The sequence below is a fragment of the Rhodnius prolixus genome, unplaced genomic scaffold (genome assembly GCF_049639745.1).
Source record: "Rhodnius prolixus isolate KJV_2025 unplaced genomic scaffold, Rpr scaffold_6, whole genome shotgun sequence".
Lineage (NCBI taxonomy): Eukaryota > Metazoa > Arthropoda > Insecta > Hemiptera > Reduviidae > Rhodnius > Rhodnius prolixus.
Genome location: NW_027411634.1, coordinates 25,503,270 through 25,526,084, shown reverse-complemented (window position 1 = coordinate 25,526,084; position 22,815 = coordinate 25,503,270). Strand labels below are relative to the sequence as shown.

The following is a 22,815-nucleotide window of genomic DNA, read 5'->3' as shown; positions in this document are numbered from 1 at the left end:
ATGGACAGGGCTAAAATAAACATAAAGGGTTGCCTTCATTTGGATGATGGAAAGTAAAATACAAGAGAAAAAAACCGAATTGGCTTCCAGTTCGCCTAAATTTCTACATTTTCTGTCTCTAAGAAAAATAATAGACTTCCTTGATCTCTTTTGAATTTCGAATACACCCAGCCTTTACCTGAAGCCTTCCTTTTCTCTCTTTATTCGCCTGATCTACTCTATATTTTACGATGAAAGTGGGCACAAAGAGTGGTGTAGTAGAAAAACCAAAAAAATAATCCCCCAAAACTGAGGAAGGAAAGTTACATTTAATAAACGTAAATATGTATGAAAAGAAGAAATAACTAATATACTTAGGATGTGTTCATAGTTAATTAAAGGACGTTGAATGAAAGATGATGTTCTAGTTGGCCGCGATGATGACGAAGTAACTTTTTTGTTGTACTTTAATTGACAGAAATTTAATTATTACAACGGTTATCTGAACTGGGAGATCAAAGTGGAATTAAGTTAAAAAGAAATTTTTTAAAATTTAATTAACTTTTATGCTATTGTTAGAAAATATTTTTTTCGTTGTTTATTAACATAATAATTTGGGAGGGGGTTCATTAAATAATTTGATTAATATGCTCGATTTTTTTAAATTGCCAGAGAAAAATATTTATTATTTCGAAACTCTCCTCCAGACTTGAGTTGTAAAAGTTTTGATTCAACTTGCCGTTTAATACATTTCATAAAATGGAAGAGTGAATGGAATGTATTTATAGAATCTTATAAATACATGTGTTACATGCAGAAAAACCAATCAGAATTCAGAAAAGAAAAAATATTTAGACGGTAAATGCGGAAAAATGGAGGCAGTTACCTTTCAGATTTATTTCTATTTTCACATTTCTACTGTAATCGCCCAGATGTTTGATTTTTTTCCCCCCAAGTGATCGTATTTAATGTAGAAGGTAAGTATTATTTAGTCAATTAATTTTAAATTTCAAAAAAATTTAAATAATATGTTACGGTAATTGAAAGATGTTTAATATTTATAACTCATTTTTTACTTTCTATTAATCTAATAAAATATTAAATGTAATTATTTCCTTTCGTGATCAATTCCTCGTCTTAGGTTTCCCAAATATGTGATTGATAGGTACAAACAAAGGAAGCTAAAGTTCTAAAAGTTGCTGTTGAAGTGAAGGAGTTGTTGTAAAAGATGAAGATAGCAATGTCCAGGCGTCGAAATATGAGAAAACTGAGAAAATTTGTAGGACAGACTAACAAAGATAGGATCAGGAATACAGGATGAGAAGTGACCTAAAGTGTAGCACTAACCTTAAAAGCCATAACGAAAAATCAATTTCGCTAGTACGATCATGTAGTCAGGACAGCGGACGAACAATACTGTAAATTAGTATACAAGTCTCGGGTGGAAGAAAGGAGTCGTCGGGGTCACCGTTGAAGAGCTTAGTAGAAGGAACTAAGAGAGGGGATTCTATAAAGAAAAAAAAAATAAGAAAAAACTGGCCATGAATAGAGATGAATACAAGAGAATCTGCAGAAAAACTGTATCTTCATGTCCAAGAAGGGAAGAAAAGAATGTCTTATATTTGTATAGATATATACTAGGTCTTTGCTTCTCTCTTCTAATAACATTGCAAGTTCATAACAAGATTGATTGTAAGTAAATATTGGAAAATATTATATATCCTCGAGCTCCGAGTAAAACGGCCAATTTTTGTAAACTTATTTAATTAAGTGTTACTCGGTATGAGCGGTTCACTCACTTTTCAGGAGGTTGTAAGTTACCCCTGTTTAGAAATATTTCACACAAAATGTATTCAAAATTAAATATATTTTTAAAATTATTTTTGATCAAATCACCATTTATTTATAGTATTCAGCGTTGTTTTGGCTAAAAAAAAACCAGTGATGATAAATTTACAAATGAACATTAAAACTGTAAAACAGGATAATTTAATATTTCTAGATCGTGTTACAATAAATATTGGGCAAACTAAAATTGTAAAAATGGAAAATTTCTTCACAAAAGTTCTTAAAATCCATCAGATATCACAAATTGTCCCCAAAAATTGTGTACTTATCATTAATCTTACGCGCCTATTAATTATCCAACATGCTGCTCGTTTACTGCAAGAATTCTGGTGAATTTAGTGCAACTATTTCTACGTTTCAAGTTTTACTTACTACTACTACTGCTCCCTTGACCATCACAGCCCATGAAGGGCCTGGACCTCAGCCACAACAGCTTTCCACCGTTCACAGTTCCTCGCAGCCGTTCTCCAACCGTGCAGGCCGACCGCCTCCACATCATCCTCCACGTCCCTCAGCCATCTTAGCCTTGGTCTGCCTCGGAGCCAATTATATCTCTTTAGAGCCATTATATCCCAACCATCCTGTCATCCTGCTTTTATGTAAGACACAATAACAGGCTCACCAAACAGTTGACACATTTTTACTTCTAATCACTGTTTGAAGAGCCCATAAGAAACTATTTCCAGCAGCCATTCGTCCAGCCATTATCTTCTGTTACATCGTTCTTAGAGGTCAACACTGAACCCAAATATTTGAAATTCCTTACTCCTTCGAAGGTATATTCCCCCACCCGTAAGTTCCGAAATATCCTTCTCTTTCTTTTAACAACCAAATATTTGGTTTTCTGGCAGTTAACCTCCAATCCAAACTCTTTGGCCGCTGCTTCCATTTCGAAGAATGTCGCCTTTAGCTCTGCTTGAGATCTTGCCAATAAAGCCACGTCATCAGAGCATAGGCTAACACCTGTACTACTAGTTTTTCTTATTTAAACAAAATAATTTTTATCTGCTGAAAATAATGATAATATCTTTGATTTTATTTCCGTTGTAGCACGGTTCCGGACTTTCACCAACTTGAGAGTTAGATTTCAACTTCACTTATTTTACGATCTCGTACTACACTTTGACTTATCAGTTCACTAGCTTGATCCGTTAAACACACAATATCCACTTTGTGCACAGTAAATTTAGGCTTTGCAGTAGCAGTTGCACAATATCCACTACGGTGTCCAACCTTCAGGCTAGATAATTACGGTAACTTAAGATTATTTTTTTCTGCCTTTCTTAGATCAAAATCGCGTTACCTGTTATGAGAAGAAACTCGATTTTTATTGGATATCCAGGCTTTTATATTCCATTAACTACAGTAGTGGTGTTGCAGGCGAATGTAGGAATAGCAAACCTCTTCTTTTTTTCTGCTAGAAAGGAATTGCATTGTGACCCTAAGAGTGTCATTGAGCCCCCAATAGTCCACTCTCATGCGATTATATAGTGATGAAATCACACATTCAAATTCTAGGCAGAGGGATAGCAGCCGGCAGCCAGGCATCACAACTCGCTGTGCCAAGATATGCTTCCCTTCCAATACCTGCCAAGATATTCTCTAAAAGTAACTTACTCAATTTAAAGAAATTTAAGTATTATAAGAATAATACCTTATTCTTACCTATATACCTATAGTACTCAGTTCCCAACGAAAGTCTAGGGAGTCGATAGGGGGGAATAAGCGCCCCCTGATGCCTACAATCTGATTCTCCACGTTAGCCCCTAGTTCTAACATACCCTTACCCCTAATATCCTTCAAGATGTTCTGAAAAAGGCTTCCTCCAATCAGAAGAAACTGAATGAACGCTAATTCAAAGCCGAGGCACCCCGGTTGCGATAGAGTACTCCAAGGAATTCAAAAAGTATTAAAGCTGTTCTTGTTTTTTTGTTTGTCCTTTTACAAATAACTGAAGTGCTCCAACTTGTGTAAGTACGATTTCATTTTGTTTTTGTTTTTTTAAAATCTTTTATTGGAATTTACAACTGCAACGATTGTTGCAACAAGCAAATATGGTACCTGATAAAAAATACGTGAAAATCACGAGTGGAGGAGGCACCCAGTGGTGTCACTTCAGTAACGGGCTCTTGCTATACTGCTCTCACGATAAGAGTAGATCACGAGGCCATCTTCTCTTCAATCTCCTTAGAGGATTACCTGGTAATGTGGAGGAAGATAGGTGTTCTATGAGAGGGTTAGGATGAAACAAGTGTTAGCAAGATCTGTAATGAAAGGGATTTTGAGGTCATTATGGATAGTGAGATTAGATACATAGAACGGAGCGTTAAGAAGTTTTCGAAGTATTTTTGATTGTAAAGTCTGAATGTACAGAGAGTTGGAACGCTTAGTCGATCCCCATACTTCGATACCTTATGACCAAATAGGACGCAGTAACAGTAGATTATAAGAGTCTTTTGTTAAGTAGGTTAAGTAGGTCGAGTAGTCTGGCGAGAAGTTTTTGTAGTGTTGGTTAGTTTCTTGTCTTTTCAGTCTAGTATGGGGATTCCATGACAACCGATTGTCTAGGTACAGTCCAAGGTAGGGTACTTTGTCCACAGTTGATATAGGAATTTGGTTCAAGATGATGGGATAGGATTTTCCGTCTAAGAGTAAATACTATAATTTTTGATTTCATAACGTTAGTTTTGATTCGCCAGTTTTGAAAAGCCAGTCCTGTAAGTGGTTGATGTGTGTTTGTAGAGCTCGTGTAGCAATAAGAGGATCGGAGTGAGGAGATAAGATTGCAGTATCGTCAGCAAAGGTGGAAAGAATGGTATTTGGATGTTGAGGTATATCTGCTGTATGTAAAGAGTAAAAAAGAGGACCTAGGACACTCCCCTGAGGAACACAGCTCGAGCTAAATGGATATCAGAGTCTGCTGCTCCACAGTTTACTCTGAAATATCGATCTTGTAGGTAGGATTTGAGGATGTATGAGGAAGAATCTCTCTCAGCTTAAACAATAGTTACTCATGCCAATTTAATTTTTACAATTATATTTTTATAATACAGAAAAATTATGGTGTTTCAAATTTTTAGTTTAGAGGTACAGGAAGTTCGTAAGATCTTCGAGCGCTATTCTATATCATCGTTCCTAGAACATACATTGCCTTTGGTGTAAAACCAAACTCATTAAAAGTAGCCACTAATCACTCATCCCACACAGAGTTAAGTTAGTATAAAAGACAGCATGTAATTTCTTCCGATAATGATAAAAGTTGTTTACAAAACATAAAAGTATACATTGAAGAAAGGGTAGCTAAAGTTGCCAACTTAATATAGTGAATAACTTTCCTGTCTCTATAGTGACTAAATAATTTTTCTCATTCGCCGTATCTTCAAGGTAGCGTACATAGTGAAAAGAAGGGCCTCCATGGTTATGTAATTTCCGTCGTTGCAGCTTCCTTCGCCTCTTTCTACCATCTCTTATTTCTTTTTCAACAAGGTAACATCTTTTTAACATAACTTATAACCACCGCTGAGCTTATATTAATAAAAATAAATAAGTAGATAGCCAATGTTTTCCCCCTTTTGTGAAATTTGTTTGCTCGTCAAATTAATTTTCTGTACAGAAAAAATAATTTTTTGATCCGGAAATAGTTTATTTTGTTCTTAGTTAATTTTTAGTAGTTTTGATTCTTGATTTGTTTTTAATGATTGGTGATTTAGATGAGAACATCGTTGTTACCGTTCTCTCACATCATTTAATGCTGCTACGAACTTTAAAGCTGCTAATTTAGCAGATTTCTTCTGGTTAAAGACATGTGTCAGATGTCCAACATAGTCGTACTAAGGGTACATTTCAAAAGTCTGTAGAGAGTTTTCTTTTTATTTATCAGAAAACTGGGGCTTCAATATTCTAATATAATCGAACGTAGTCAAACTGTAATTTTTTAAAATATTATTAAAGAACAGAAAAATAAGGCAACTCATATTAATTATAAGATCCTAATACGAGTCTTTGAATTCACTAGTTATTCTTGGATGATATTAAGCTTCTTAAAATATGTTACAACTCATGGCAAATTGTTGTAGGGACGTTGTAGTCTCCTAAAATCAAACAAGTGGTTCACACCCCTCCAAGACTATTTATTGCTAAAAGAATATACTTGAAGCACTAAAGAATATTTACTTAGTTTCAGTTTGTTCTAAATTCACTCTACAAACTACCAATATACCATGATATGATCTCTGTTAGTGGTAGCGTGGCATGCTGTCCAATTCTCCTATAATATAATATCATATTGAGAAGGACGACGGCTAGTTTAGAATTCCCTCTAAAAAGTAGTTGACTCTGAATATTTTCAAAAGCCTCTATATTTCACTGTCTTCCAGGACAATATTATTTTTATATAAAAGAACCAGTGTAAAAATATAAACCACTTTTAAATTGAAGCCAGTTTTTTCCTTCTAGCGAAAAGAATTTTTAATTAAGTATGGTGTACATATTGTAAAGTTTTTCTTGTCCTTTTACTAAGAAAGAACTTTACTTACACAACTAATGCCTGCCACTAGTTACGTTAAATAATATGTGGGTTTGATAAATAATAAAACTCGCTAAATTTGTAAGTAATAACCTGATTTATTAACACATTACCTTTACTCACATTAACATTTACTAGCAACTAACGCTATTCATTACAGTCACCATTTTCAACAGTCACAACAGTTTACTGTTACTTACTCACTACGTAACGCCACAAAACTGTTCCCCGACGGACCACTGGTCCGCACTGCACCGAATTGCACTAGTCTCTGCTACACAAACAAAGCTCTACTCACTAACTGACTAACCGCCTGACTAGCTACCACTGAAGCACTCCGCAACACTGACTAGAAAACTACAAGACTGTAAAAACTCTGGTTAAAACTGATTAAAAACTAGAAACTGACTTCTCCAGCTGTGTCTGCCTCCTTTTAACTGCGTGCCTCCCTCCAACTGGGACTGCCCTCCTCCAACTCTCTGAGCATAAGTTTCCACGCCCTCCTGACGTTCATTGGCTGGAGAAAACATACTGCCACCACCTCAGCTGGGGCCGCCCTCCTCCTACTCTCTGTCTCGCTCCTACCTGTCAATCACTGGCTGGGAAACACATATGCCACCACCCCAACTGAGGCCCTTCTCTTAGCTGGCTTTTACACAGGTCACTAACTCCTTGAACAATCTAGCCCTTTCCTTTCTAGTTCAGGTAGAGACCAGCCCTTTTGTCTACACAGTGGTGGCCTGATACCGACTTTGGTCGCTTAACCCCTAGAACAATCTAGGCCTTTCTTCTCTGCCACAGGTAGATACCGCCCTTTTGTTTATGCAGTGGCGGCCTGTTACTGACTTTGATCGCTCAACCCCTAGAACAATCTAGGCCTTTCTTCTCTACCACAGGTAGATACCGCCCTTTTGTTTATGCAGTGGCGGCCTGTTACTGACTTTGATCGCTCAACCCCTAGAACAATCTAGGCCTTTCTTCTCTGCCACACGTAGATACCGCCCTTTTGTTTATGCAGTGGCGGCCTGTTACTGACTTTGGCCGTTCAACCTCTAGAACAATCTAGGCCTTTCTTCTCCGCCCAGACCAACTTCGTTACAATATTATGATTTAACAGTGTGCACAAAAATTATATACATATATTCTTTTGTATAGTCTAAAACTTAGTACTTATTGTTACCAATATTATTTTTTAAAGAAATGCAATATTATAGCGTCATTTTTTGATATTTTGTTTTTTTTTTTTTTTGAGGTGTCTGATAATTAATTTCCTGATTTATTATTCAGGTAGAATAAATATTTTCCTCTTCTTATAAACATTAGATCTCAACAATAATAATGCTTTACATATATATGTATATATATATTCATTACAAACAAATAACAATTGAAAATAGAACAAATTGTTAAGAAAGAAATAGAAATAAGAGGAGATCGAGGCAATACCGTGCCCACAATTCCCTCGTTAACACTTTAACTACTGAAGACACGTGGCCCAGTGCCTTTTCTGAGGGCCTATATAAAAGCGTTAATTAATCCCGGTGACTTTTGGAAAACGATATTACTGCCACTCTCAGTTTCATGTAATGTAAATTGATTCCGGTAGCGTAAAGATTAAAAAGAGTATACTGGGTTGTGCTGTTTTGAATCAAAGCGATCAAATCAAATTTGTAAATGTGATGTGGCCTGCGAGAATCTTGCCTATTGCACCAAATAGCCCGTGTTTTAATGGTGTTTGAATCCCCTGGGTTAAGTGACTATTACAGTTTATTGAAAAGTTATATGTTTTATTAAATTAGCAAAATAACTAAAATTACTTAATAACTTTTTTCGATATATAACAAATTTAATGGGAATATTTTCAGTAAAAATTTATTTAAAGATTTTTAGGAAAATATGAATATTAACTTTAATTTGTCGATAGAAGTTCTGAGGTTCAGTCCCAGAGCGCTCCAGTCGACAGATATTTGACAGAATTTATGAATTAAATAATAAGTTAGACAAAATTATTATTATTATTATTATTATTTTTTATTTTTTTTTATTTTTTTTTTTTTTTGGGCGCATCAACAGCTGAGGTTATTAGCGCCTCTAATATCTGTTCTTTCTCGAACATATTACTCCACTACTTGGGATGGCGGATGTTCTTGTAACCCATGCGCATCCGACGCTGAACCTTGACCAGCAAGGTTAGTGGAGCTCCAGGTAACGAACAATGCCTCCATACATCCCCTCTTACATCATTGACTCAGTCGACGAGGGGGAGGGTGGATACATAGTTGCCATCTCTTACATTTTCCTCATTTCGGGGTTATCTAAACCCTTAGATATGCTTCTTATCAGTAAGATAAATTAAAATAATTGTAAGTAAATTATCGATGTGCTTCCCTATAGTATATCATGTAGACTCAACTCGTTTATTTCTTGGCCAAAAGGTTATTTGCTCTTGAAGGGAAGTACTTTTATAAATATTCCTTCCCCTGTTAATAGTCCTTAATTCTAACTGGGTGTAGTACTCTTATAAATATTCCTACACCCGCTACAATAGCTATACCTACAACTAAATACTATACAGTTATACAATCATTCACGCCAATAAATACATTCACGCTAATAAATACAAACATGCTAATAAATACATACACGCTAATAAATACATTTATACCAATAAAATTCTTTCACTTTACATTTACACTTTGGGAAGAGTACTCGATATTCCTCTTCCCTTTAACCTCTAAACCTAAACCTAATCTAATCTAAATTTGGTGATACATATTTATTCTCTTCAAGAAAGCAAATAACCTTTTTGTATATGAAGACCCTTCTTGCAACGTTGCGCGCAAATCATGTGGCAGGCCTGCTGCTTCTCTATCTTGACGAAGTGCCTGACACCCTTCCAACACATGCCAAACTGAAAGTCTCTCTCTGCACCGTGAGCACCTCGGTTTTCTAGCACCTAGAAGGAGGTACCCATTAGTGGTTCGTGTGTGCCCAATTCTTAGCCTCGTCAATATTACTGATTCTCGCCGCGGGAGGTTCTCAGCTGGTATGCATCGTACTAGTGGTTTAATTTCTTTCAATTTTTCTAAATATTATTATTATTATTTGTATCTTAACCATGAGTTTCATTAAAAATAAAATTTCTTTATTGTCAATGTTATTTACCCTAGAAGTCTAAGATTTTGGCAATCAATTAGTATTGATATAGAAATTAGCTCCACCTTCTAGAAAAGTTACTTTGTAAAACAATTTTCCAACTAAATTGCTTCTTTTTTTTCCTTAAGTACATAATTAAACAGAGTAAGCAAAAATAACAAAAGTAAGGAATATTTAAAAATAATAAAAATAAATACAAGAAGGTAAGTTTTATTTCATAATGGTTTTTAAATTATTGATAAATGATTCTTACCGACCAACTCAAAAAATAGAAGAGGCAAAAAATGGATCTTCCATTAAAGTTTCATGGAAGAAACCTTAAACTTCTGGTCCTAAAAAAAATGATGATGCTTGAAATTTTAATATAATCTTTTTATCAATAATAAAAAGGGACATTTTTTGTGTGTACCACCATTTATCAAGCTGCCATCCGCTAACTTTACATTACTTCAAACCTAAGTAAAGATTAAAGATTGAAGAAAAGGTGAATTTTTCAACATATTTCAGTCTCTGATTATTTCTACCGTCTTTTCAAAGTCACATTTCCAGATTTTTTTTTTCATTCTTTTTTTTTTTTAAATAAATAAAACAGCGAACATCTTTCAGTTATAATGCTGGCGTTAACGGAGGCTCCATTATCGTCACAGTCATCTATGAACCATCTCACTATGTCACACTTTCACGTCACCTTACATTGGGCTAAGCATTAGTTTGCTATACGACTGACTGTGAGTTCATCGCAGCACATAATTGCACTTAACAACTATCCCTTTCAGGCCTTGGGTATATTGGGTGAGTGTTGGGGGTGACGTTTTGTGTTGTTTTTATTCTTAGACTGGGATACACGCAGAGATATTTGAAGATGAAGCTAAGCCATTTTTTCCTGTGGAAAAAGCCTTCATATCTGTACATACCAATTTTGAAAACTTTATTTATCTTTACTACGTTAAGTTTTATGAAAGATTGGCCTAAATGGATTTCATTGTTGGCAGCGCTTTTTTATCGTTATTATATGTATTAATAAAAAAGCGCTCTCAGCAATGAAACAATTATATATAATTAAGACGAGTTTACATTTATCATTGGCGCCCGGAGCCTTTTTCAGTAAACTGCTGGCCTCTAGACAGTTTCTCATTACAGATGACCTATTTGTCAGCGTACAGCAAGCTATGAGAAACTAAAGGCTGGCAGCTGAATTCGTGCTCAGGATATTTCTCAGGATTCCCCTGTGGAAATTCAATACGCTAACCAATGAGCTAATCCTTTCCCTATTAAAAACCCTGAATTGGCTTCTAGTTCGTCTAAATTTATGCTTTTTCTGTCTCTGTTACCTGATTTTAAGGCCAGGGCTGTAGTAAACATAAAGGGTAGCCTTCATTTGGCAAATTAAAGGTAAAAAGCAAGGGAAAAATACCGAATTGTCTTCCAGTTCGTCTATATTTTTACTTTTTCTGCCCATGTCACCTGATTTTAAGGCCAGGACTAATGTAAACATAAAGGGTAGCCTTCATTTGGAAAATGAAAGGTAAAATGCAAGGGAAAATACCGAATTGGCTTCTAGTTCGTCTAGATTTCTACTTTTTCTGCCCATGTCACCTGATTTTAAGGCCAGGGCTGTAATAAACATAAAGGGTAGCCTTCATTTGGCAAATTAAAGGTAAAAACAAGGGAAAAATACCGAATAGTCTTCCAGTTCGTCTAGATTTCTACTTTTTCTGTCTCTGTCACCTACTTTTATGGCCAGGGCTAAAGTAAACATAAAGGGTCACCTTTATTTGGTAAATGAAAGGTAAAATGCAAGGGAAAAATACCGAATTGGCTTCTAGTTCGTCTAGATTTCTGCTTTTTCTGTCCATGTTACCTGATTTTAAGGCCAGGGCTGTAGTAAACATAAATGGTTGCCTTCGTTTGGATAATGAAAGGTAAAATGCAAGGGAAAAATACCGAATTGAGTTCCAGTTCGTCTAGATTTCTTCTTTTTCTGTCTCTGTCACTTATTTTTATGGCCAGGGCTAAAGTAATAAAGGGTCGCCTTCATTTGGAAAATGAAAGGTAAAATGCAAGGGAAAAATAGCGAATTGGCTTCTAGTTCGTCTAGATTTCTGCTTTTTCTGTCCATGTTACCTGATTTTAAGGCCAGGGCTGTAGTAAACATAAATGGTTGCCTTCGTTTGGATAATGAAAGGTAAAATGCAAGGGAAAAATACCGAATTGGCTTCTAGTTCGTCTAGATTTCTGCTTTTTCTGTCCATGTTACCTGATTTTAAGGCCAGGGCTGTAGTAAACATAAATGGTTGCCTTCGTTAGGATAATGAAAGGTAAAATGCAAGGGAAAATACCGAATTGGCTTCTAGTTCGTCTAGATTTCTACTTTTTCTGTCCATGTTACCTGATTTTAAGGCCAGGGCTGTAGTAAACATAAATGGTTGCCTTCGTTTGGATAATGAAAGGTAAAATGCAAGGGAAAAATACCGAATTGCCTTCCACTTCGTCTAGATTTCTTCTTTTTCTTTCTCTGACACTTATTTTTAAGGCCAGGGCTAAAGTAAACATAAAGGGTAGCGTTCATTAGGAAAATGAAAGGTAAAATTCAAGGGAAAAATACCGTATTGGCTTCCAGTTCGTCTAGATTTCTACTTTTCTGTTTTTGTCAGAAGATAAGGGCTGGCAGCTGAATTCGAGCCCAAGATATTTTTCAGGATTTCAGCGTGGAAATTCAATACGTTAACCAATGAGCCTCTTCACTTCCCTATTAATCATAAAATTATGATTTCAATTTCATGTAATTTGGGAGCTTCTCCATCCTAAATCATAGCTTTTTACCTGCGTCGTAAAGTATATTCTTATAGTAAAAAAAAATACAAAATGGTTACTAACAATTGAACTTAACTTATCAAACGGTATCTGTATTAAACAAATACTAAAAGAATAAGGTGGACTATCCTGATGTAAATAAAGAGAAATACATTTTGTAAGCTTTTAGACGGGTTTTTCCATTTAAGTAGTTTCTTAAACCAAGAAACAATAAAAAGAAAGTAAAAAATAAACCCAAAGTGTTTCCTGTTCATTTTAAAAAGCGGGTGAAAATCCAGGAAAAACTTTGTTTTATTTTCTTTTTTGTTCTGTCCCCACTTAATGTGTTCTTGGCGCTAAGTCACTAGCTCGTAGTGTCACAGTTCTACATTCACAGATAGTAATAGCGTTTGCACGTACGCTACACTGTCCACCTCGTGAAGGCGCCTTTACCTTATAAATATTCAAAACACTTCTAAAGCTTTCCACTCTTCTAAAATATATTTGCAATTTTTTTTTTCCTTTTCCTTTTTTGATATTTTATTTTTTAAGTGGATGCATAAAGATCTTGTCAAGTGTAATGAAGATGACTTTTTAACTAAAATGCATATTTGGAATTCAAATATATTTGTATATGAAAGAAATAATTCTTTCTAAAAATAAAATAAATAAAAAAATCAACGGAAATAATATTATATAATCTTCTTTTTATGTTGTAGGTTCGGTCTCACTGTTTTATCTCATTATTAAAACTGTCCGGTAGGACAGTTGTATAAGGGTTGATCATCAAAAACTGCACGAAAAAGCGTAACGTTGAAAAACACCCAACTTTGACAAATTTTTTCTCTTTTTCTATAAAAGATAAAATTCCCAAATTTTCTTTAAATTATAGGGCAAACCCTCCTTTATAACTGTAATTTTTTTGCAACAACCCAGATCTAATAGGTTTCGAGAAAAAAGTTGCCAAAAATGAGCAAAAACGGCTTTTTCAAAAAATGTTCTTGTTCTTGTTGTTGTTCTTCTTCTTCTTCTTCTTCTTCTTCTTCTTCTTCTTGTTACCTTTTTTGTAAACAACGTAGCGCCTAAACGCGTGAACCGATTTTCATGAATGAGGTGTCATTCGATTCGGAATTTTATGTAGATGTGCCTTTTGGGGGTCTCGATCCTGTACATTGAATGGGAGAGGAGTTAGCCCCCTTTATGTAAGGCCCCCTCCAAAATTATTATTACTAATTACTCTGTAAATCTTGGCCCGATTTTGATAAAATTTGGTAGGATGATAGGGTTAGGGCTCCCCTACGTAACATTAAAGCGACGATCTGCTCTTACATTGTTAAGGGGAAGTATAGCAATCGTTGCAAATTATCGACACGTGAACCGATTTGCATGAATGAAGGGTCATTCGAATCGAAATTTTGTACAGATTTGCACTTTAAAAGTCTTGACGCCGTGCCTCATAAGGAGGGGAGTTTGCCCCACCCAAATAAGGCCCTTTCTAAAACTATTATTACCAATATTTCTATAACGCTTAGTCCGATTTTGATAAAATTCAGCTCGAATAAGTGGTTAAAGCTCCTCTACGTTGCTGATGCTCTTGCACCTACTAAGAGGAAGTACTGCAATCGTTAAAATTATCAATGAGTGAACCGATTTAAATCATTAAATTGTTGTTCGATTAAAACATCTTTGCCTCTTTCTAAAAACTTACATTGCGAATGAAGAGTCAGCAAAAAAGAAGATTATAACTGACGAGGATACTGTTTGTAATATTAATCCACAGAAGCAATGTGAGCTTTGTCAGTCAAATGAAAATGAAGACTTTAATCATATTTTTGTGACATGCCTCATGTATCAACCAATGAGAGGATTTTATAACTTTAACAGCGAGGAGAACTTGACGGACAAGTTGCTTAACCCTAAAACTGAAATAGCTCTAAAATAAATTTGAACATAATATGTGGGTAACGTACTCAAATTAAGAGCTTTAACTCTTTGTAGATTAACTTAATTACCTTAATGTGAGAATAATAATAAATATTTATGTATCAAATCATAAAAATTAAACTTAGAAAATAGTAAAGCATAAACTTAATTTCTTCTCTTTTTCAGCTAACAAAATTTATCTAGGTTTGTCTAGAAGTATGGGACAAAATACAAACAAATTTAATATTCATTTGAATTCATAAAAATTAATTAATCAAAAAAATTATATTATTTATTAATCTAAGGTTTTAACTATTATTTTTATTATTATTTTTCCTTAAAAACAAAATTTATCTTTTAGTTTTTTCTTTTAAGCTGAACTTTCAATTTATTTTTTCGTATGGGGATTGATCCCTAAACAATAATTTTGAACAATATTATATTTACATTTTTTTGTAAAATCCTGAAGTAAAGATTGATTGTATGAAAGATTGAATTAAAGAAGATAAACTGCTTTGGCTTCAGGAGACAAGAACCATGATATACACACCTTATGAAGATATCAAAGAATTTAGTATTCTGAACTTCGAATATGGGTTATACATTTTATCTTTATTTTCAAAATTGCAAATAAAATTAAATATTTAGAACTCTTGAAAGTACTTTATTAAGTATATGCATATTTGCACTTGTCTTCAAAAAAATACGAGACAAAAACTTAAGTTTTCTAAAATTTTCTACGAGTATCTAGATATTAACGTAAATTCATTCCTTTGCCAAGTTTTATGGAACAAATTATCCAATTAATCTATCAATTACCCAATTTGTAGGTGTAGAAATTGATGAAGACATCTTTGAAAAGACAGAGAAGTTGCACAGGCACGCAAATGTTCGGTTAAAAGGCCAAATTACGGCTCACAAAATACCAGTTCATTATTTTCAAGATAATTTTTTCAGATTACTAATAAAAAACGAGCATTCTTTTTTATTAATTACCTGATTACACTCAGTACTCAGCTGCTAATTATTGTTGGAATAAAACCAAAGAAAATAACTATTTGACAAAACAAGATAAGCAGAATAAATATTCTTGTATACATTATGCTGTTGATCTTGGACTGTTGTCAAAGACAGGTTGCGTTTATGATGTCACTAGGAATAGGTTAGCAGAACGAAGATTTGGACTGATTTTATTGAATAATAAGGCTGTAGGATAAAGCCATTTTAATTGAAAGATTACGAATTAATTTGCAAAGCAAATTGGTGATTGTTCCAATCACAGGTTTGAATGCCAATTGTTATAGAATATTACTTGAAGAAAGTAACATATATGGTATAACTTTTGAGGCTATGATTTTCATATAATCTTTACCAATTTATGAATAGGTATGAGGAGAAGGTAGTATTTTCAAAATCAGAGAAATAATTTTCTTTTCCTCTATTACGTTGTTTCGGTATAAACATTACTACTGCACTAGCATTCTGACCAGATTCCACTATTACATTAGAGTTCCAAAAGAAATCAAACCCATAATAAAGAACAAAAGTAGGAGCTCAATGAAATTTTGTAAAAATAAAAAATCATTGTCAGTGAAAGGATGCTATACCCTTTTAAAATCTGTACTTTACGAAACAAAAAATATTTTGTTTGCTTTGACTATCTAACATCATAACCGGTAAAGTTCAAAAACCTCATAAAATTTAAAAAATAAAAAAATAACTAAGTGAAAAGCCTAATTTTTCGTTAGTACGAATTAAATAGGAATAATTATTCCCATAATGAACGAAATTCCTTCAAATTACCATAGATTATTAAAGAATTTTATCTTAGAAGAAAATTCTAGGCCAAAATAATGTATACACACTTTCACTTAATTTTCCAAAAACTAGGTACTTTTTACAAGATTAATTTTGGAAATAGAAGTCGTATTTATTCTGTAAGTGGGCTGTATCATTTTTCTTCAAATGTCATAAAGTTAGAATCATTAACTATAATATCAACTTATATACACATCGTTGATATTAGGATTACTTCGCTATAACAAAACAGAAAATATAAACAAAACCGGCGAAATCTGAGTAATCTGTTAGAATATTGAGCAAACATTGGCCAGGAAAGCAAGAGCGCTGTGGGGCCCAGGGGCTTACTGCTTAAGCTCATATTACTCTGTTTAAATCTGTAGATAATACAGTTGAGAATTACTACATGTGTTCAAGTAGATTTTCATTTTCTTCTCCCTGTGGTTGTTGTGCTTAGGATGGACTTTGTTTTATTTTGGAATGTAGTCTTTCTTGATCTTGGCAAATAAACATTTGATTCGAAGGTATATTTTGCCCCCAGTGTAAATAAGTAAATCATTAATCTGTTAGCATTTATATTTTAGAGTTTTTACTTTCTTGAGTAAGATTTACGAAACGAAATTTAAAAGTATCTAATGGAATTTAGAATCCTTTGAATGCAAATTAAATATTTCTTATTACGTGATAGATTTAAATATGTATATTTCAACAAAACATTTTCAGGAAAATTATTAAAGGAAACTTTTTTCAAAAGTATTTTGTATGTTTTGAGCTCTATTGGAAATCCATATTCTTATTTTCCAAACATTTTGGCTTGGATGTGTGCACACTCATCAGTGGCTCAGATAGGATATTGAGAGTTGTATTTCCATGTGGAGTTGATGGGACGACACTACACTGATGTTGTGGTCACAATCAAATGACTGCCTTTTACCACTCCTTTATTAAACTGTTTCTGACGATGTCGTTATAAATTATTTGTGTGTGTTTTGTAATTAATTAGAATTCTGTAAGGGATTCACGAAGAGCGTTGTAAGCTCGTCTTTTGTTCCAGATTTTGATAACCTTATCACTTGAGAACGCGCTCTTACGATAGTTGACCACTCATACTTTTTTTACATGGGACAGTTCTGCATTATACCAAAGCTACTGAAAAAACATATTTTTGTGCCAAAATATTTATTAACGAAAAACGAGTTTTCAAAAGCTGCATCCAACATAAGTACAAAAGTTATACTCTAAGAATTTTTCAAACTTGTAACTCTAGCCGGGAATTTAATACTATTTTTTTTTAAAAAAAGGTTTTAGTACGCTTGGAGCATTCACTAGAATTAATACTTGCAAGTGCGCAGAATTACAGAAATTAACATACAAGTTATTTATGTTATTAATAATTAAAACTGATCGTTATTGAAATAACACAGAATATTAGGAGATTACGTGAACTTGGACTGACTTTTCGCTCTTTAATCCTGCATTGAGTACACGATAAAGTAGAGTCAATAGTACGATAATCTCCTCTTTTGGCCAGGTTCAGACAAATTTATCAGTTTAAATTCGCACTCGACTGACCACATTTATCTAATAAATGAACACCAATATTTTATTTAATCTGCTATCATACCCAACTTACAGATGGTACATCACAACTAGAATTCATAGATCCTAACTTTTTTGCCCAAACTGAAATTTCGTTTTTACTAGTTTTTCGTTCTTAGCTGTTCTGTTTTTCTTATTTGTTTTTAAACAATGTAAATAATATTTATTTTTTAACCTAAAATTGTGATAATGCACTTGTCTCTGTTTTGATATACAATAAATCAAATCCTTGTTGTTTATTTGATGGTCCTGGTTGTTCAGGATAGCATTATTATTATTGTATTATTATCATTATTATTATTGAATTATTATTATTGTATTATTATTATTATTATTATTATTATTATTATTATTCAGTAACAGGTTATCTGCATTGCGACCTTTATTGTGTTTCCCTCTAGGGCTAGAGGAGCTGATAGTAGTTTACAAAGGCAGGTCAATGCTCTCTCAATATTGCGTTAACGAGGGACGGCTATTTACATCCGATACCTTGGAGGCACCGTTTTCGACACAGTGGACCTTAAGAGTTGAACATGCTAGATTTCTCAGATTTAATTTTATCCAAAAAAAAATACCAGTAGACTCATTCAAAGTTGCAGTAAAGTAAATGAGCTAATGAATATATCTTTACACTTCTTGGTCCACATAATTGTAATCTTGTTTTTATCAAATATATCTTTTGTAATCTTTTCTTAATTTCAGGATCACGTTTAAAACTTTCTTTAGTGCCAAGTTCACAAATTATATAAATCATGTTATTTAATTGAATTGAGTAAATAATAAAATTAAACTTTATTTTACTTAGGCAGTAATTTGTGTATTACCATATTGTCAACACTACAGTAGAAATGACCTGAGTGTTGAAAAATTACTAGGAGTTGAATGTTTGACCTTTGATCTAAATATAACAGGTGGGGCCCCACTTCTGGGTCAATTTAGATCTGTGATTCTATTTGCGCAAGCTCAATTAGTAGTCTGTAAATTGAGAAATGAAGTTTAGAAATTATAAAGCTTGTAGTTTTTAATTATTTTTTTTTAATTCTAAAAGCACAAATAATCCAAAAATTATTGTTTTAGTAAAGTTTACTTTCAATGCTGAGAGTTTTTTCATGAGATTTTTCTTTAGAAATGATCACATCTACGAAGGAAATAAATAAATAAATGTATTTTACTCGTTTGTCTAGAAAATTATTTCAAAATTTATTACCTATTTTATTTGATACATTATTATACAAGTAATTTTAATTAAGATGCATTTTTAGGCAAGAATATTGATTTAGTTACAGGCCCTTAAAATTTTATCATCGATTCTGCAGCTGCAAGTACCTGTCCAGACAGATATTTTTATTTAATCTTTTTACATAATAATTTAAATGTAATGGATCCATCATTAATAATAATGAAAAGAGATACTTACAATCGGACTAGACAATAATAAATAGAGAGTTACTTATTTACTCTGTTTGCTTTTTCTTTTGTTTAATCTTTTATCTTCTGCCCAGATGAATTTCAATATTTCAAAATTAAGAAAATATCTTAATGGTGATTGACCAATTTAACTGAAGTTGCCATTAATTTTAATTAGGTTCTTATTAGAGATCAAATTATTAGCGATAATTTTTATCTTGGATGTTACACATTCTCTCTGTAGAAAAGGAAATAATTATAACGTTACATTAATTTTAATACTGTAAGAAATGTATCCGATCATACTACACAACTCTCTAAGAAGTATAAAAAAAAATTTCAGTTGCTTGATTGATAATATTTATTAACAATTTGTACAATGTTTTTTTATCTTATTTTTTAACTTAGTCATTTATTTTTAATGTTTTTAACGAGGCCTAGGGCTTTTCATTATTCTAACTGATTGTAACTCAATTTAGAACTGCGAGGCAAAATAAATATACATCAAAACAGTAAATTAAGTTCAAGTCACCAAGAGCACTATTATATAGACTATTTTAGAACTAAATTAACCGTAAATAAAAACCGTAGAAAAGTTTCTAAGTAAATATCTTAATAGAAAATTAGTAAAGTGTACTGTGGAAAACCAATTAAGAATTCTTTGAAATTATTCTGTAGAATTCTAGAGAATCGATTTGGAATCTTTTACTAAAGCAGCAAGTTTAAAGAGTATATCATTATTATTACTCGAGCAGCATATCCAAGGAGCTCCTAAAGGCTTACCACCTAGTGGAACCCTGGAAGACTGGGTGGGCATAAGAAGAATGAGTCGACTCTCCGAATACAGCTTTGTGAAGAGAGGCCGATGATTCATTCCCCTCTTCTAGGAGAAACGGCTGGCTGCTTGAAGTCTAGTAAATGTAAACAAAGTACTGCTCATGTTTCATCGTTATAATTTTCTCAGTACTATTAATTTTATTCGGTAGACAAAGCAAAAATTAACATTCTTTTTTTTTTTTTGCAATGTTAAAATACCAAATGGTGATGCTTTAGTGGTCTCTAATACTAAGTAAAAAGCATTAATTCAAATTAGTGAAATATCGTTTTCACAGAGATACGCAATAAAATGGTAAAAATAGATGCTAATCGTTTTAATTAAGTGAATTCATCTCTGCGGTTAATAGGCCATCAAGTAGGCAATTGTTTTAATCGACTTTTTGTTTTTTACTGCAAATTATTATCTACCTCAGCATTGCAGAACACATCTTCTAAAAAACTTCTAAAATTAAATTGTATCATGACATCTATCACAAACAAGGCAAAGTCTTCAAAATAGATTGCCTTTTATTTTTCCAACTATTCCAATAAATCAGAATTCTTCATTTTGTTCGATACATAAATTTCATCTTTCCAGCGTTTCTTTAATTTAAAAAAAAAAATTAAATCAGATGTTCCTTGAATTTTAGACCAATCCATGAAAATGGAAATCAATAAAAAATAATCCTACATAGCATGCCATCGTTAGAAGTGGCAACCTGGAGCTCTAGAAAAACTAAAAAAAAAAAAAAATAGTTGTACAACTGTTGCGAAAACTAAAAATTTGATTGTCATTGTTTAATATTATAGAGTACTAGACTGCTCGAACTCACGCTTAAATTATATTAGGAAATATTCTATTTAAACTATTGTTAGACGAGAAAAGAATAGCATTCCTCAAAAGAGAATTATCTTCAACATGGCACAGTAACTAGGCGATCAACATCTCTTAATATGAATTATACTTTTTCTAAGTAAAGTTTTGATTTTTGTATTTTCTCGAGGCTGACTCTTTCTGGAAGATTTACATTAAATTTAGATGTCATGTTCATAACGTAACAGTTGCAAACAGTTCATTTTAATCGTTTTGTACGAGTATTTCAACAATACCCTATTAGTTTTGTTTGGCATGGAATATTTTAAATAAAGAAATTCCAAATAATACAAATTAAACAGATTACTTATAAATACATTTTAATCCACGCTTTTGTATTTACTAATTTTGTTGTTTGTTTGTTTTATTCTTAATAGGCTAAGTATTAAGAATGTCATCCTCATTTATTATCCAAAACTAATGCCTAGATAATATTCTTACTTCTCTAGTGATATCTGGTTCACTCACATAACAATAATTCGATTCTATCAAATTTTTTCAACCAGTAAAAACGTCTGAGACATAATTTCCAAATCAGAGAGTGACCTATTAAATTTTGGGAAATAGTTTTGTTTTAGGACGAGGTAACGTATTGTAATGGTTTATCATAAAATCGCTATAAAAAAAGTATTAATGAGGTATTATTATCTTAATGGTCAGCGTACACTGGATTCCAAACGCTGGGATTCCGGGTTCGAATACAGCTGCTGACCCTTAAATTTTCTCTTCCTAGAAGCTTGTTTGTTACAGCTCATTTTCCTGTAATGGACAGACTTGTCTGTAAGGAGAGAACACTGCTACCTTAAATTGTTCACTAAGATTACTTCGACACAGGGTGATGACTATTCTCTTTTTTCCAAATTTAGCCTCTTTACTTATTGAAGGAGCTTTACTGTTTTGCATTTGTAAATTTCAAATAAATAAATGTAGAAGAAAAATGCATTTTAAAAAAAGTGCCGAAAAAGTTTGTATTGTAGCACTGGGCTGGGTTCATCGTCTACGTCTTAGATTTTAATTAATGTTCAATATGAGAATTTATAGTAAAGTATGTTTGCTATTCGTTTACGTCCGCGGCACCTGATTAGGTAGACGTTTACGTTGGACTTTAGCGTTATCGCGTTAGTCTCGAGTCAGAAAAAATTGCTAAGTCCAGTTAATAGTTAGATAATTTTATTATTTTTAATATTTTTAATATAGGCTTCACAATAAGTTCTGCATTGGGCTTCGAAATGCTTAAATCTTTGCATGTGGACAGGGACCCAGGTAGACATTAAACTTGAAGAGGAAACATGGAACCAGGTTTCAGGTCAATCAATATTTAACTACTGTTTCACTCCTTTGGATCTAAGTGGACTAGCCACTTCTCCAGGGATTTTGGCACCCCTGCGGTTGTAGTAACAACCAACAACACTAACTCTATCACTCATAAAACTCGCTCAAATTCAGCAGAGCTAGTTTAGTGTGTACAATCATCATTTGCGTCTACACTATCCACAGGAAACTCTTACCATAATCCATCACACAGATTTATTAACATAATGTTACTTAATAGTATCTACAACAACTTACCCATGATACACTTTGCAGAGCTCTACATTTATTAACAAACACTAACACTTAACGGAGCTACAATAATCTTTTGGGTTACAGAGGAATTTAGTTTTGCACCCAACCCACTTCATTTCTACAGCTTTCCATTACCATTTCAATATTGCTCGATTATTTGTATCAGGAAAAATACCATAACAAATATAAGCGAATTCTAAAACAATTACTTCAATTTGTTGATTATACTAATAAATATTTATTAGTATTAATGAAGTAAAAATTAAATAAAATCAAACCAATTGTTCTATGTTCTATGAAGTAAAATTTAAATAAAATCAAACCAATTGTTCTATGTTTTCATTACTTTTAATTTTACTTAAAAATAAAATAAAACACACAGTTGTCCATTGTGCAGTGAACATTTTTGAATGTTTTAACAACAATTTAAGGGATTACTTTTGTACAGCATTATTGGAAGAGTGGGTGTCACTCATTTAAAATTTGTAAATCTACATTAATTCGCATGAATTCATTGTGTTAAGTCTAC

General features: G+C 32.9%; 1 protein-coding gene and 2 long non-coding RNA genes across 7 annotated transcripts in view; 1 reads left to right on the top strand and 2 right to left on the bottom strand.

Moving 5' to 3' along the window:
* LOC141461484 (neuronal acetylcholine receptor subunit alpha-3-like) overlaps window positions 1-22,815 on the bottom strand; it is a 200,028-nt gene that overhangs the window by 105,233 nt on the left and 71,980 nt on the right. The window lies entirely within an intron of this gene.
* Window positions 1-22,815, top strand: part of LOC141461020 (uncharacterized) — a 78,322-nt gene that overhangs the window by 21,008 nt on the left and 34,499 nt on the right. The window lies entirely within an intron of this gene.
* LOC141461415 (uncharacterized) lies at window positions 18,267-20,821 on the bottom strand. The gene is made up of 3 exons (XR_012462849.1): window positions 20,276-20,821; window positions 19,041-19,268; window positions 18,267-18,949 (listed from the first exon to the last, which is right to left on the bottom strand). It is a non-coding gene; the product is annotated as an uncharacterized lncRNA (long non-coding RNA).